Source organism: Salmo trutta, chromosome 31, assembly GCF_901001165.1.
Source record: "Salmo trutta chromosome 31, fSalTru1.1, whole genome shotgun sequence".
Lineage (NCBI taxonomy): Eukaryota > Metazoa > Chordata > Actinopteri > Salmoniformes > Salmonidae > Salmo > Salmo trutta.
The window spans coordinates 34459284-34474110 of record NC_042987.1 but is presented as its reverse complement, the minus strand read 5'-3'; positions in this window follow the sequence as shown (position 1 = coordinate 34474110).

Here is a 14827-nt window from a genome sequence, read left to right as displayed (position 1 = left end):
GAAATGAAAATAACAACTTGTTTCAAAAAATTCTAAAAATACAAAACGGAAAAGTGGTGTGTGCATATGTATTCCCCCCTTTGCTATGAAGCCCCTAAATAGGATCTGGTGCAACCAATTACCTTCAGAAGTAACATAATTAGTTAAATAAAGTCCACCTGTGTGCAATCGAAGTGTCACATGATCTGTCACATGATCTCAGTATATATACACCTGTTCTGAAAGGCCCCAGAGTCTGCAACACCACTAAGCAAGGGGCCCCACCTAGCAAGCAGTACTATGAAGACCAAGGAGCTCTCCAAACAGGTCAGGGAGAAGGTTGTGGAGAAGTACAGATCAGGGTTGGGTTATAAAAAAATATAAAAAACTTTGAACATCCCACGGAGCACCATTAAATCCATTATTCAAAAATGGAAAGAATAGAGCACCACAACAAACCTGCCAAGAGAGGGCCGCCCACCAAAACTCACGGACCAGGCAAGGAGGGCATTAATCAGAGAGGCAACAAAGAGACCAAAGATAACCCTGAAGGAGCTGCAAAGCTCTACAGCAAAGATTGGAGTATCTGTCCATAGGACTACTTTAAGCCGTACACTCCACAGAGCTGTGCTTCACGGAAGAGTAGCTAGAAAAAAATAAGCAAACATGTTTGGTGTTCGCCAAAAGGCATGTGGGAGACTCCCCAAACATATGGAAGAAGGTACTCTGGTCAGATGAGACTAAAATGTAGCTTTTTGGGCATCAAGGAAAAAGCTAAGTCTGGCGCAAACCCAACACCTCACATCACCCTGAAAACACCATCCCCACAGTGAAGCATCACCCCCCCAAAGTATTGACTTTGGGGGGGTGAATAGTTATGCACGCTCAAGTTTTCTGTTTCTTTGTCTTATTTCTTGTTTGTTTCACAATAAAATGTATTTTGCATCTTCAAAGTGGTAGGCATATTGTGTAAATGAAATGATACAAACCCCCAAAAAATGCATTTTAATTCCAGGTTGTAAGGCAACAAAATTGGAAAATTTCCAAGAGGGGGGAATATTTTCGCAAGCCACTGTATATACTACATACTATATACTATTAGTTCATTTTAGCTCATGGTATCATTTCAGTTGAGCGTACTAGCGCTTCGCTTGTCTACTGGAAGTAGATGCTGTTGCTATGCAACCTCTTGCAAGCTTGTTAGCGTAACTAATGACTAGCTAGACATTTTACAATTTCGGGTGTGTTCATAAATTCAATCTAGAGTGCCAGAGTGCACTCTGGGTGTCCGTAAATCCAGAGCGTTTTCAGATTGTCCGCTCATAAATTGAGTGTTTCGCTCTTGGAGTGCACACTGGATGCCTTGGCCGAGGAGAAGGGTTGATCCAAGTGTTCAACAACAGTCAAGCACCCAAGCTAACTGGCTAACATTGGCTAGCTACTTCCAGACACAAATTGTGAGAACACCTCACTCTGATAATTTTACTTGCCCAAGCAGAGCTGGTTGAGCTATTGTCATGTTATCCAGAGCATTGGTGACTGTAACTGTGCTGCAAGCAACAATTTAATTATGCTTTTTTTGCCAAAGTTTACTGACACCGGCCATATTCAACGGGTGTTGAGCGTAAGTAAATTCATCATTTATTCTGCGCTCTGGCAGACTAAGACGAGAGTTCTCTGAAATGAACCATGTCCATTGAAATGTACAACGACCATACCTCGAAGCTAAGTATGATGTGAAAAATCAAGTCAATAAACGTTGGGTAGTTAGTTAGATAGCAGATAGTTAATATACTGCCTGGCAAGTTCGATATATTAGTAGCCAACTAATGTGAGGTAACTAGCGAACATACCGGTACATGCTGCTGTAATCCTATGCGGTTCATAAGGATAGCATAGCTAACAAATTGTCAGCCAACGTAACTTATTTGAAAAGTCATGACTTTATTACATTGTTCAACATTTTCTTAACATTTGTCATAATTAGTTAAAGCAATGAATTTGTATCTGCTCTTGTCTGACTTCGGCTGCATATTTTCCACCATTTCTTCAAATCAGAAAACATTCTGAAGCCACGCCCATTTCCTGAAGAATTGCATTATGGTCCCTAAAAGCACGAAAATAGTGTATCCTCTGCTGCAGAGGATAAGTTCATTAGAGTTATGGACATTAGACCGGTGGAAATCTGTCCTTTGGTCTGATGAGTCCAAATTGGAGATTGTTGGTTCCAACCGACGTGTCTTTGTGAGATGCAGAGTAGGTGAACGGACGATCTCTGCATGTGTGGTTCCCATCGTGAAGCATGGAAGAGGTGTGATGGTGTGGGGGTGCTTTGCTGGTGACACTGTCTGTGATTTATTTAGAATTCAAGGGACACTTAACCAGCATTGCTACCACAGCATTCTGCAGAGATATTCTTCCATGCCATCCATGGGAGGGGTGCGTCACTTGAGTGGGTTGAGTCACTGACGTGGTCTTCCTGTCTGGGTTGGCGCCCCCCCCTTGGGTTGTGCCTTGGCGGAGATTTTGTGGGCTATACTCGGCCTTGTCTTCGAACGGTAAGTTGGTGGTTGTAGATATCCCTCCAGTGGTGTGGGGACTGTGCTTTGGCAAAGTGGGTGGGGTTATATCCTGCCTGTTTGGCCCTGTCCGGGGGTATCATCGGATGGGGCCACAGTGTCTTCTGATCCTCCTGTCTCAGCCTCCAGTATTTATGCTGCAGTAGTTTATGTGTCGGGGGGCTAGGGTCAGTCTGTTACATCTGGAGTATTTCTCTTGTCTTATCCGGTGTCCTGTGTGAATTTAAATATGCTCTCTCTAATTCTCTCTTTCTCTCTTTCTTTCTTTCTCTCGTAGGACCTGAGCCCTAGGACCATGCCTCGGGAGTACCTGGCATGATGACTCCTTGCTGTCCCCAGTCCACCTGGCCATGCTGCTGCTCCAGTTTCAACTGTTCTGCCTGCGGCTACGGAACCCTGACCTGTTCACCGGACATGCTTGTTGCACCCTCGACAACTACTATGATTATTATTATTTGACCATGCTGGTCATTTATGAACATTTTAACAACTTGACCATGTTCTGTTATAATATCCACCCGGCACAGCCAGAAGAGGACTGGCCACCCCTCATAGCCTGGTTCCTCTCTAGGTTTCTTCCTAGGTTTTTGGCCTTTCTAGTGAGTTTTTCCTAGGGAGTTTTTCCTAGCCACCGTGCTTCTTTCACATGCTTTGCTTGCTGTTTGGGGTTTTAGGCTGGGTTTCTGTACAGCACTTTGAGATTTCAGCTGATATACGAAGGGCTATATAAATAAATTTGATTTGATTTGATATGGCAGCCCATCTGGTTTGCACTTAGTGGGACTATCATTTGTTTTTCAACAGGACAATGACCCAAAACACACCACCAGGCTGTGTAAGGGCTATTTGACCAAGGAAATTGATGGTTTGGGATGAGATGGTTTGGGATGAGTTGGACCGCAGAGTGAAGGAAAAGCAGCCAACAAGTGCTCAGCATATGTAGGAACTCCTTCAAGACTGTTAGAAAAGTATTCCTCATGAAGCTGGTTGAGAGAATACCAAGTGTACAAAGCTGTCATGAAGGCAAAAGGTGGCTAATTGGAAGAATCTCAAATATTAAATATATAGTTTGATTTGTTTAAACTTTTTTTTGGTTACTACTTGATTCCATATGTGTTATTTCATAGTTTTGATATCCTCACTATTATTCTACAATATAGAAAATAGTAAAAATATATATATTTAAAAAAAACCTTGAATGAGTAGGTGTGTCCAAACTTTTGACTGGTACTGAGTGTATATATACACTTAGGTTGGAGTCATTAAAACTAGTTTTTCAACCACTCCACAAATTTCTTGTTAAGAAATTATAGTTTTGGCAAGTCGGTTGGGACATCTACTTTGTGCATGACACAAGTACTTTTTCCAACAATTGTTTACAGACAGATTATTTCACTTATAATTCACTGTATCACAATTCCAGTGGGTCAAAAGTTTACATACACTAAGTTGACTGTGCCTCTAAACAGCTTGGAAAATTCCAGAAAATGATGTCATGGCTTTAGAAGCTTCTGATAGGCTAATTGACATAATTTGAGTCAATTGGAGGTGTACCTGTGGATGTATTCCAAGGCCTACCTTCAAACTCAGTGCGTCTTTGCTTGACATCATGGGAAAATCAAAAGAAATCAGCCAAGACCTCTGGAAAAAAATAGTCGACCTCCACAAGTCTGGTTCATCCTTGGGAGCAATTTCCAAATGCCTGAAGGTACCACGTTCATCTTTACAAACAATAGTACGCAAGTATAAACACCATGGGACCACGCAGCTGTCGTACCGCTCAGGAAGGAGACGCTTTCTGTCTCCTAGAGATGAACGTACTTTGGTGCGAAAAGTGCAAATCAATCCCAAAACAACAGCGAAGACCTTGTGAAGATGCTGGAGGAAAGAGGTACAAAAGTATCTATATCCATAGTAAAACGAGTCATATATCGACTTAACCTGAAAGGTTGCTCAGCAAGGAAGATGCCACTGCTCCAAAACCACCATAAAAAATCCAGACTACAGTTTTCAACTGTAAATGAGGACAAAGATCGTACTTTTTGGAGAAATGTCCTCTGTTCTGATGAAACAAAAACAGAACTGTTTGGCCATAATGACCGTCATTATGTTTGGTTGAAAAAGGGGGAGGCTTGCAAGCCGAAGAACACCATCCCAACCATGAAGCACGGGGGTGGCAGCATCATGTTGTGGGGGAGCTTTGATGCAGGAGAGACTGGTGCACTTCACAAAATAGATGGCATCATGAGGGAGGAAAATTATGTGGATATATTGACGCAACATCTCAAGACATCAGTCAAAGCTGGGTCACAAATGGGTCTTCCAAATGGACAATGACCCCAAGCATACTTCCAAAGTTGTGGCAAAATGGCTTAAGACAACAAAGTCAAGGTATTGGAGTGGCCATCACAAAGCCCTGACCTCAATTCCATAGAACATTTGTGGGCAGAACTGAAAAAGTGTGTGTGAGCAAGGAGGGCTAGAAACCTGACTCAGTTACACCTGCTCTGTCAGGAGGAATGGGTCAAAATTCACCCAACTTATTGTGGGAAGCTTGTGGAAGGCTACCTGAAACGTTTGACCCACGTTAAACAATTTAAAGGCAATGCTACCAAATACTAATTGAGTGTATGTAAACTTCTGAACCACTGGAAATGTGATGAAAGAAATAAAATCTGAAATAAATCATTCTCTCTGCTATTATTCTGACATTTCACATTCTTAAAATAAAGTGGTGATCCTAACTGACCTAAAACAGAATGTCAGGAATTGTTAAAAACTGAGTTTAAATGTATTTGGCTAAGGTGTATGTAAACCTCTGACTTCAACTGTGTGTGTATGTGTGCATATATATATATATATGTGTGTATGTATGTATACTGTATATACTACAAAATGTTTAAAAAATATATATAAAAATGCCTAATACTACAGCAGCTCTCCAAAAATCTGAGACGGAGCATCTCATTGTTAAATATGACTCACTTGCTCCTACACAGAGTAAAGTGCGCCCAGTCTAAATCCAATGCACATTCTGAATGGTAATACGGCCTAATTATATCTCACATGCAATTACCGGTATAACTCACGTAAGTGGACTAAATGTTAGTGGGGGTTTTAATCGCAGTGTGGTACAACACTAACATGCTCCCACAGACTCCTATGTGAGATACCTCCATGGACTCTCGTGGAGGACTTTACGTTCCCTGTATTGCCTCATCAGGGAACAATTATGTTTAGGAAAATACAGAACAGACGAGTAATGTTTGTTTTGTTCCTAATGTCTTCTGTTTAAAGAGGTACTGCCTGTAGCTTCAATCGAGCCATTTTCAATAATCCTCACAGTTGAATCACGAAACGACCATCGAAGTATGATACTTTTTTAATGTTCACAGAAACACATTTTCTGTCTACAAATGTATCCGAGTCTTTTGAAATTCCGCTGTTTATTGACAGTGCCTTGAGAGAGTATTCACACCCCTTGACTTTTTCCACGTTGTTGTGTTACAGCCTGAATTCAAAATGGATTCAATTGAGATTTTTTTGGTCACAGGCCTACACACAATATCACATAATATCAAAGTGGAATAATGTTTTTAGAAATTTTTACAAATTAATAAAACATTTAAAGCTGAAATGTCTTAAGTATTCAAGTCAATAAGTTTTCATCCACTTTCTTATGGCAAGCCTAAATAAGTTTAAGAGTACAAATTAATCAGTCATATAATAAGTTGCATGGATTCTGTGTGTGCAATAATAGTGTTTAAAATGTTTTTTGAATAATTACCTCATCTCAGGGAGAACACATTCAACCGCAAAGACCAGGGAGGTTTTCCAATGGTAGATGTGTAAAAATAAAAACATAGTCGACATTGAATATCCCTTTGAGCATGATGAAGTTATTAATTATACTTTGGATGGTGTATCAATTCAACCAGTCACTGCAAAGATACAGGTGTGAAGAAGACAGTGAATGTTCCTGAGTGGCCTAGTTACAGTTTGGAATTAAATCTGCTTGGAAATTTATGGCAAGACATGAAAATGGTTGTCTAGCAATGATCAACAACCAATTTGACAGAGCTTGAATAATTTTGTAAAGAATAATGGGCAATATTGTACAATCCAGGTGTGCAAAGGTCTTACCGAGAAAGACTCACAGTTGTAATCACCGCCAAAGGTGAGTCCAACATATATTGACTCAGGGGTGTGAATACTTATGTAAATGAGATATTTCTGTATTTCATTTTCAACATATTTGCAAAAAATTCTAAAAACATGTATTTACTTTGTCATTATGGTGTGTTGTGTGTAGAAAGGTGAGAGAAAAAAATCAATTTAATCCATGTTGAATTCAGGCTGTAACACAACAAAATGTGGAATAAGTCAAGGGGTATGAATGCTTTCAGAAGGCACTGTATTTCTAATCATACACCATTGAAATAGATGATGAATAATTTACTAGAAAGTGGTGTACAAATTGAGTATGGTACATATTGCTTTTCGTCATAAACAAGCCTGCTGTCCCTGAGTAGGAATCATCACAAAAAAGGTATTGTTTAGATGAAAGTGATCGGTACATCATCTGTGCGATTCCTCCGCCAAACCGCCCATCCTGTCCAGGCGTTACTGGAGCAACGCTGGAATACCTGTCACTGTTGTCGGCCTGACTTTTCAGTTTTTTTTCTCCAAGAAGGTGTTTAACATTGACTACATACACTTCTCCTTTATCACCCTGCCAGCGCTATGGGGTGTGTTTCTCTCCGGATTTGTCAAATGGTTGGTGGACCTAGGCTAAGTGATAAGCCCCAACACCTGTGCCCATGTAACATGATGTCATCGTATCTCGTATCTTATGCGAGAGAAAGAGACGGAGGAAAAACAGCCTTGAGTTTTCAATAGTGTGCTCAATACGCATAGATATGAAATGCTTCACAAATCTTTTTTTTTAATGTTATTCAAATCAAATTTTATTGGTCACATACACATGGTTAGCAGATGTTATTGCGAGTGTAGAGAAATGCTTATGCTTCTAGATCCGACAGTGCAGCAGTATCCAACAGGTAATATCTAACAATTCCACAACAAAACCTAATATCGAACAAATTCCACAACAAAACCTAATACACACAATCTAGTAAAGGAATGGGATGAGAATATATAAGTATAAAATATATGGATGAGCAGTGACAGAGCGGCTAAGATGCAATAGATAGTAAGAATAGATAGTGAAGGATACAGTATACAGTATATACATATGAGATGAGTAAAGCGAGTTAAGTAAACATTCTTAAAGTGGCATTATTAAAGTGACTAGTGTTCCATTTATTAATGTGGCCAATGATATCAAGTCTGTAGGTAGGCAGCCGCCTCTCTGTGCTATTCGTGGATGTTTAACAATCTGATGGCCTTTTCAATCTCTCTGTCCCAGCTTTGATGCACCTGTTCTGACCTCGCCTTCTGGATGTGGATCGAGTGGTAATTGTCCTTGATGATCTTTTTTGCATTTCTGTGACATTGAGTGTTGTAGGTGTCCAGGAGGGCAGGTAGTTTGCCCCCGGTGATGCGTTGTGCAGCCCGCACCACCCTCTGGAGAGCCCTGCGGTTGTGGGCGGTGCAGTTGCCGTACCAGACGGGGATACATTTTTTCAGCCTCCTGAGGTTGAAGAGGTGCTGTTGCGCCTTCTTCACCACACTGTCTGTGTGGGTGGACCATTTCAGTTTGTCAGTGATGTGTACACCGAGGAACTTAAAACTCTCCACCTTCTCCACTGCTGTCCCGTCAATGTGGATAGGGGGGTGCTCCCTTTGCTGAAGTCCACGATCTCTTTTGTTTTGCTGACATTGAGGGAGAGGTTATTTTCCTGACACCACACTCTGAGGGCCCTCACCTCCTCCCTGTAGGCCGTCTCGTCGTTGTTGGTAATCAGGCCTACCACTGTAGTGTCGTCTGCAAACTTGATGATTGAGTTGGAGGCGTGCATGGCCACGCAGTCATGGGTGAACAGGGAGTACAGGAGAGGGCTCAGAACGCACCCTTGTGGGGCCCCAGTGTTGAGGATCAGCAGATTGGAGATGTTTTTCCTACCTTCACCACCTGGGGGCAGCCCGTCAGGAAGTCCAGGACCCAGTTGCACAGGGCGGGGTCGAGACCCAGGGTCTCAAGTTTAATAATGATTTCATCATTCTCTGTGGTGCTGCTCTGTTGATATAAAAAAAAACGCTAAGACTAAACTTTCTGATGTGTTGATGGGGAAATGATGCACTGCGAATAGTTTTAGGCATTTTGTATTGATTACGACAGCTCAGATACTTACATTGTATTTATGAGTTTCACAATCCCCAGTTAAGACCACAATTAATCTGAAATGTTTATTTGATTTTCCAACACTGAGAGAAAAGACAGAAATCTCTCTTAAGGAGAAAATGTTTATTGATCAAGGCGACTTGGCATGTAAATCCTTATTTATATGTGTGGTGCTGTCTGTCCAGCCCTGGGCAATGGGGAGTGTGGAATTCATCACTATTGGCATCTGGACCTGATTACAACAGACTCTGAAACTCTCATAGACCTATGATAAAGAACTCTGTCCGGCCCTCTTTACTATCGCATCACTCAGAGTGTCTGTACGATGGGACAGTGCATCGCTACAAAACACCCTGCTCTCCGCAGTCACCTTAACTTAGGCTAACCCCCATTGAGCCACTACAGCCTGGGTCCTGGGCCTACAAAGGCCGAAATGAAATCCTTTAATGTCTGCAATTCAATATGGGGGGGAGCAAAGCCACTATGTGTTTAAGAAAAGTAAAGTTTTCTTAAAGATAGGAGTTTGAGATGAAGTAAAGGAAATGGACTTCTTGTGATCATAAGGTTGCATCTTTAGATCACAAATGACAGTTGTGACTGGCTATACCCTGGCTATACCCTGGCTATATTGTGCTTGGGGTAGAAAGCTTAATTGATTTACACAGCAGTAGGTGGCAGCATCGAGTCTGTGTGGTGGTATGACTATAACAGGATAACAAAAGGACAAAGCCCTCCTGCAGAGTCTGAAACTTTCAAGTTTCAACTACTGCCCAATTGAAAATGTATTGATGGGCATGGTAAGCCTGACTTTTTGGAGCCTGACTAAGCCAGACTTGGTTGCAGATAAAACATACACATCAGATAAGGAAACATGGTTTCTGGTAAATTAAGTCAAAAAAAAATGAAAATAAAAACACTTGAGAGATACTGCTAGAGATACTGCTACAGAGATACTGCCACAGAGATACTGCCACAGAGATTCTGCTACAGAGATACTGCTTGAGATACTGCTTGAGAGACTGCTACTGGGATACTGATATAGAGGTACAGCTACTGAGATACTGATACAGAGATACTGATACAGAGATACTGATACTGAGATACTGCTACAGAGATACTGATACAGCTACAGAGATACTGCTAGAGATACTGCTACTGAGATACTGATACAGAGATACAGAGATACTGCTACAGAGATACTGCTACAGAGATACTGCTACAGAGATACTGCTACAGAGATACTGATACAGAGATACTGCTACAGAGATACTGCTACAGAGATACTGCTACAGAGATACTGCTACAGAGGTACAGCTACTGAGATACTGCTACAGAGATACTGCTACAGAGATACTGCTACAGAGATACTGATACTGAGATACTGCTACAGAGATACTGCTACAGAGATACTGCTACAGAGATACTGCTACAGAGGTACAGCTACTGAGATACTGCTACAGAGATACTGCTACAGAGATACTGATACAGAGATACTGATACAGAGATACAGAGATACTGATACAGAGATACTGATACAGCTACAGAGATACTGCTACAGAGATACTGCTACAGAGATACTGCTACAGAGATACTGCTACAGAGATACTGCTACAGAGATACTGCTACAGAGATACAGAGATACTGCTACAGAGATACTGCTACTGCTAGAGAGACCTTTATGCATTTCTCTTCCACTGCCATTTGCTCATTATACCAGGTTATGTAAATATAATATTTATAATATATATCTTCTCCTAGTCTTCCTCCATGTACATCCCCCATTTGCTATTCTGGATCTATGTAAACACACACTGGCTGCAGTTCCTGCTGCCCTGCTTTGAGACCTACAGTACACAGTATGCAAATGTCTCTGAGCTGTGGTTAGCTCTTTGCGTTTAGAGCTGCTAACCGTGTGGTTTCTCAAAGGAAATGATGTCACTTGAGATCTTGGTATGCAGGTGTCATTGCCTGCCTCTGTCAGGCCCGACGAGTTGAAAGCTGAGAGCTTCTCTTCCTGGAAGCCTGTAGCTTTCTGGTAAGGGTCTAACATAGTAAGGGAGATCCCAGAGTTGATATACTATGTAAACAACAGCTGAAACCAGCTCTCCACAGACGAGAAATGTCAATTCCAATGTATTTGGTGGATGATTGGAAATGAAGTCAAAGTGCACAAACCAAAATATTTTCTTCTTTCTAGGAAGACATTATCAATATACTGTAACAGGGTATATGATGAGGCTGCTGAAATTGATAAGCTTAATAAAATGTTATGCTTTTCTTTTCCCTGTATTTGCTAATGTCACTTGTTAAATGATTATAACCCAGTTTGGGGAAGGTGTAACCGATGTGAAATGGCTAGCTAGTTAGCGGGGTGCTAGTTAGTGGGGTGTAGAGGGTGTTCCACCAGGGGGTCTGTGTCTTACTGCTATACCCCTTTGTGAGAACGAGGGGCCTGGTGTTTTTACTGCTGTACCCCCTTTGTGAGAACGAGGGCCCTAGGGCCTGGTGTTTTTACTACTGTACCCCCTTTGTGAGAATGAGGGCCCTAGGGCCTGGTGTTTTTACTGCTGTACCCCCCTTTGTGAGAATGAGGGGCCTGGTGTTTTTACTGCTGTACCCCCCTTTGTGAGAATGAGGGCCCTAGAGCCTGGTGTTTTTACTGCTGTACCCCCTTTGTGAGAACGAGGGCCCTAGGGCCTTGTGTTTTTACTGCTGTACCCCCCTTTGTGAGAACGAGGGCCCTAGGGCCTGGTGTTTTTACTGCTGTACCCCCCTTTGTGAGAACGAGGGGCCTGGTGTTTTTACTGCTGTACCCCCTTTGTGAGAATGAGGGCCCTAGGGCCTGGTGTTTTTACTGCTGTACCCCCTTTGTGAGAACGAGGGCCCTAGGGCCTGGTGTTTTTACTGCTGTACCCCCCTTTTGTGAGAACGAGGGCCTTAGGGCCTGGTGTTTTTACTGCTATACCCCCCTTTGTGAGAACGAGGGCCCTAGGGCCTGATGTTTTTACTGCTATACCCCCCTTTTGTGAGAACGAGGGCCCTAGGGCCTTATGCTTAACGCAATATTGGGATGACTAGCTAGCTTTCTACATACTGTTCTACCTTTGTTATTAGCATTAACTTTGGGACAAAGTGGTGATATTTGTGACCAGTAAATGAACATAGAGTCCCTGTTTTAAGTATATGTCTAAGACTGGGCTGGTCCTCGGTCGGAGTTAGCATGATAGCACAAACATACTGGCACTCAGGCAAGACAGAGACATTATCTGAAATCTACACCAGACCAGAATAGACCCGACCAGAAAAGACCCGACCAGAACTGACCAGACCAGAACTGACCAGAACTGAGCTGACCAGAACAGACCAAACCAGAACTGAGCTGACCAGACCAGAACTGAGCTGACCAGACCTAGCCAGACCAGACCTTACCAGACCCGACCAGAACAGAGCTGACCAGACCAGAACTGAGCTGACGAGAACAGACCTGACTAGACAAGACAAGACCAGAACTGAGCTGACCAGAACAGAACAGAACAGACCCGACCCGACCTGAGCTGACCAAACCCGACCAGACCAGACCAGAACTGACCAGAACAGACCTGACCAGACCAGAACTGAGCTGACCAGACCTGACCAGAACAGACCAGAACTGAACTGACCAAACCTGACCAGACCAGAACTGAGCTGACCAAACCTGACCAGACCAGACCAGAACTGAGCTGACCAGAACAGACCCGACCAGGACAGACCAGAACCGATCTGACCAGAACAGACCTGACCAGACCAGAACTGAGCTGACCAAACCTGACCAGACCAGACCAGAACTGAGCTGACCAGAACAGATCCGACCAGGACAGACCAGAACAGACCAGAACTGATCTGACCAGAACAGACCTGACCAGACCAGCACTGAGCTGACCAGAACAGACCTGACCAGAACAGAACTGAGCTGACCAGAACAGACCTGACCAGAACAGACCCGACCAGGACAGACCAGAACAGACCCGACCAGGACAGACCAGACCAGGACAGACCAGGACAGACCAGACCAGGACAGACCAGACCAGGACAGACCAGAACCGATCTGACCAGAACAGACCTGACCTGAACTATGGTAACAGTTCTTTATTTGGAAGAACATCAGACAGGAAGCACCTCCCTCTACTCTTTGCTCCCCCGCACCACAAGTCAGCACTTTTCAGTTTCAACGTTCATTTCCCTTTTTTCTACAGGCCTTACCCAGACTTACTCTTAACCAGGATGGGGTTTTGTAAGTCATTTTAGCAGACAGCCTAATCCAGACTGATTTACAATAAGGGCATTCAACCAAATGTAGGCGAGACAACCACAAACCACCGCACCTGTCACCCTGACTCCGATGTGTTGTTCTCTGTGTGTCATTCACAGTGCTAATGTATGGTGTCAGTTACATTTAACCCACAGTTTAAAAAAATTGTGCCTTCATTTCCCCTAGTGTGTTAGCTACACTGAATCTACTCATCCACCCACCTCAGCAACTACACTCCAAGTAAATCAACATTTTAAAACCTCCTGAAAATCCATAAAGACAGAAAAACGGCCTTTTTCTCTACAGCGTTCAAGCTAACGACGTGTAGCTATATTGCTTTTGGAATTAATTGCAGGAGCTGGTTGCAAGGTAATTAAACTGTAATGGTTATCTGAATATTATTTTGAATAATGAAACAAATCAAGTCATTGGTGACCAGCTGGGGGCATTCATTCGGTTCTGCAGAACCATCGATCCTCCAGTCATTCGGCCCAGAATACTTAATGAGTCAACCACACCCGGGCTTACAAACTAATTTGATAGACTTTCATTTTAATTGGTTGTAATGATTCAACTGGTAGTAATTAACTTGCCACTACGGGACGGCACTCGAGTGTTGCCGCAGTCCAGCAGACTTAAACAAAACAAAAGGCTCCACCCCCATACACCTTAAGTGCAATAAAGTAGCTACTTACACAGTGAAGTATGTGAGCTAGCTAGTATTCTAGGTACAACTGTACTTGAAGGGCCCCTATATAAGGCCTTCATAACTCATTTATAACCCATGAATATACCATTCATAAGAAGTACATGAGCATTTAATAAATGCTGAAGTCCAGTTATGTCAACAACCGCAAGTTGCCATTTTCAACTTGTGTTGTCTGGTGATTATTAAGATGGCATGAGTATAACTGATCTGGTATAGTGTGAGTAGAGGACTGATGGTGCGTTACAGTACCATAAGGTCGTTGGTGTGGTGTCATACTGTACTATGTACCAGGGCCGAGGTCTGTGTTTGCTGCATACAACTGTATTGTTCTTAGTTTGTTATTGTTCCTCTTCTTTGCCTTTAAACAAAGACATCACATTTGTCTCTGTTTACCTGCTAGGGCACCAACTCCCTGTTGCTCTCCGCCATGTCACAGTGAGTTTGTCTATCTATATTAAGGTGCCTGTTGCCCTGGAAACCACCAGGCCTATTCCCAGCCTATCCTCTATGCATACCCATTTTACTATTCATTCCATCTCATATAACGGAATCACAGAATTACTCTTTCTTAGGGAATGACAGCGCTTGGCACTTTGAGAGGTTGAAAAGTCACCATCCTTAGTATTATCCCAATATGATGGGGGTGTTTTTTCATTTGTGAAGTATTAAAGCCTCTGCTTTCATTGGAGGAGAATGCTCATTTGGATTGTTAATTGTGTGTTGGGTTTTATGATGCAACACTGTTTATAGTAGCAGTTTACAGACACATGGCCTGATATGACATCTACAGTATAGTATGCAACAACATAATCAGAGTACCACAATCAGTCACTGTTAGATCATGCATTGTCAGACAACTACCCAGATATCTGGGGTGGTCATAACAGTGACAGGGTTTCATGAACAAGACCATGTTTCATGTTTTTGAACAATACCTCGATACCCAGTCAAGTCGTAGGCCTTACACT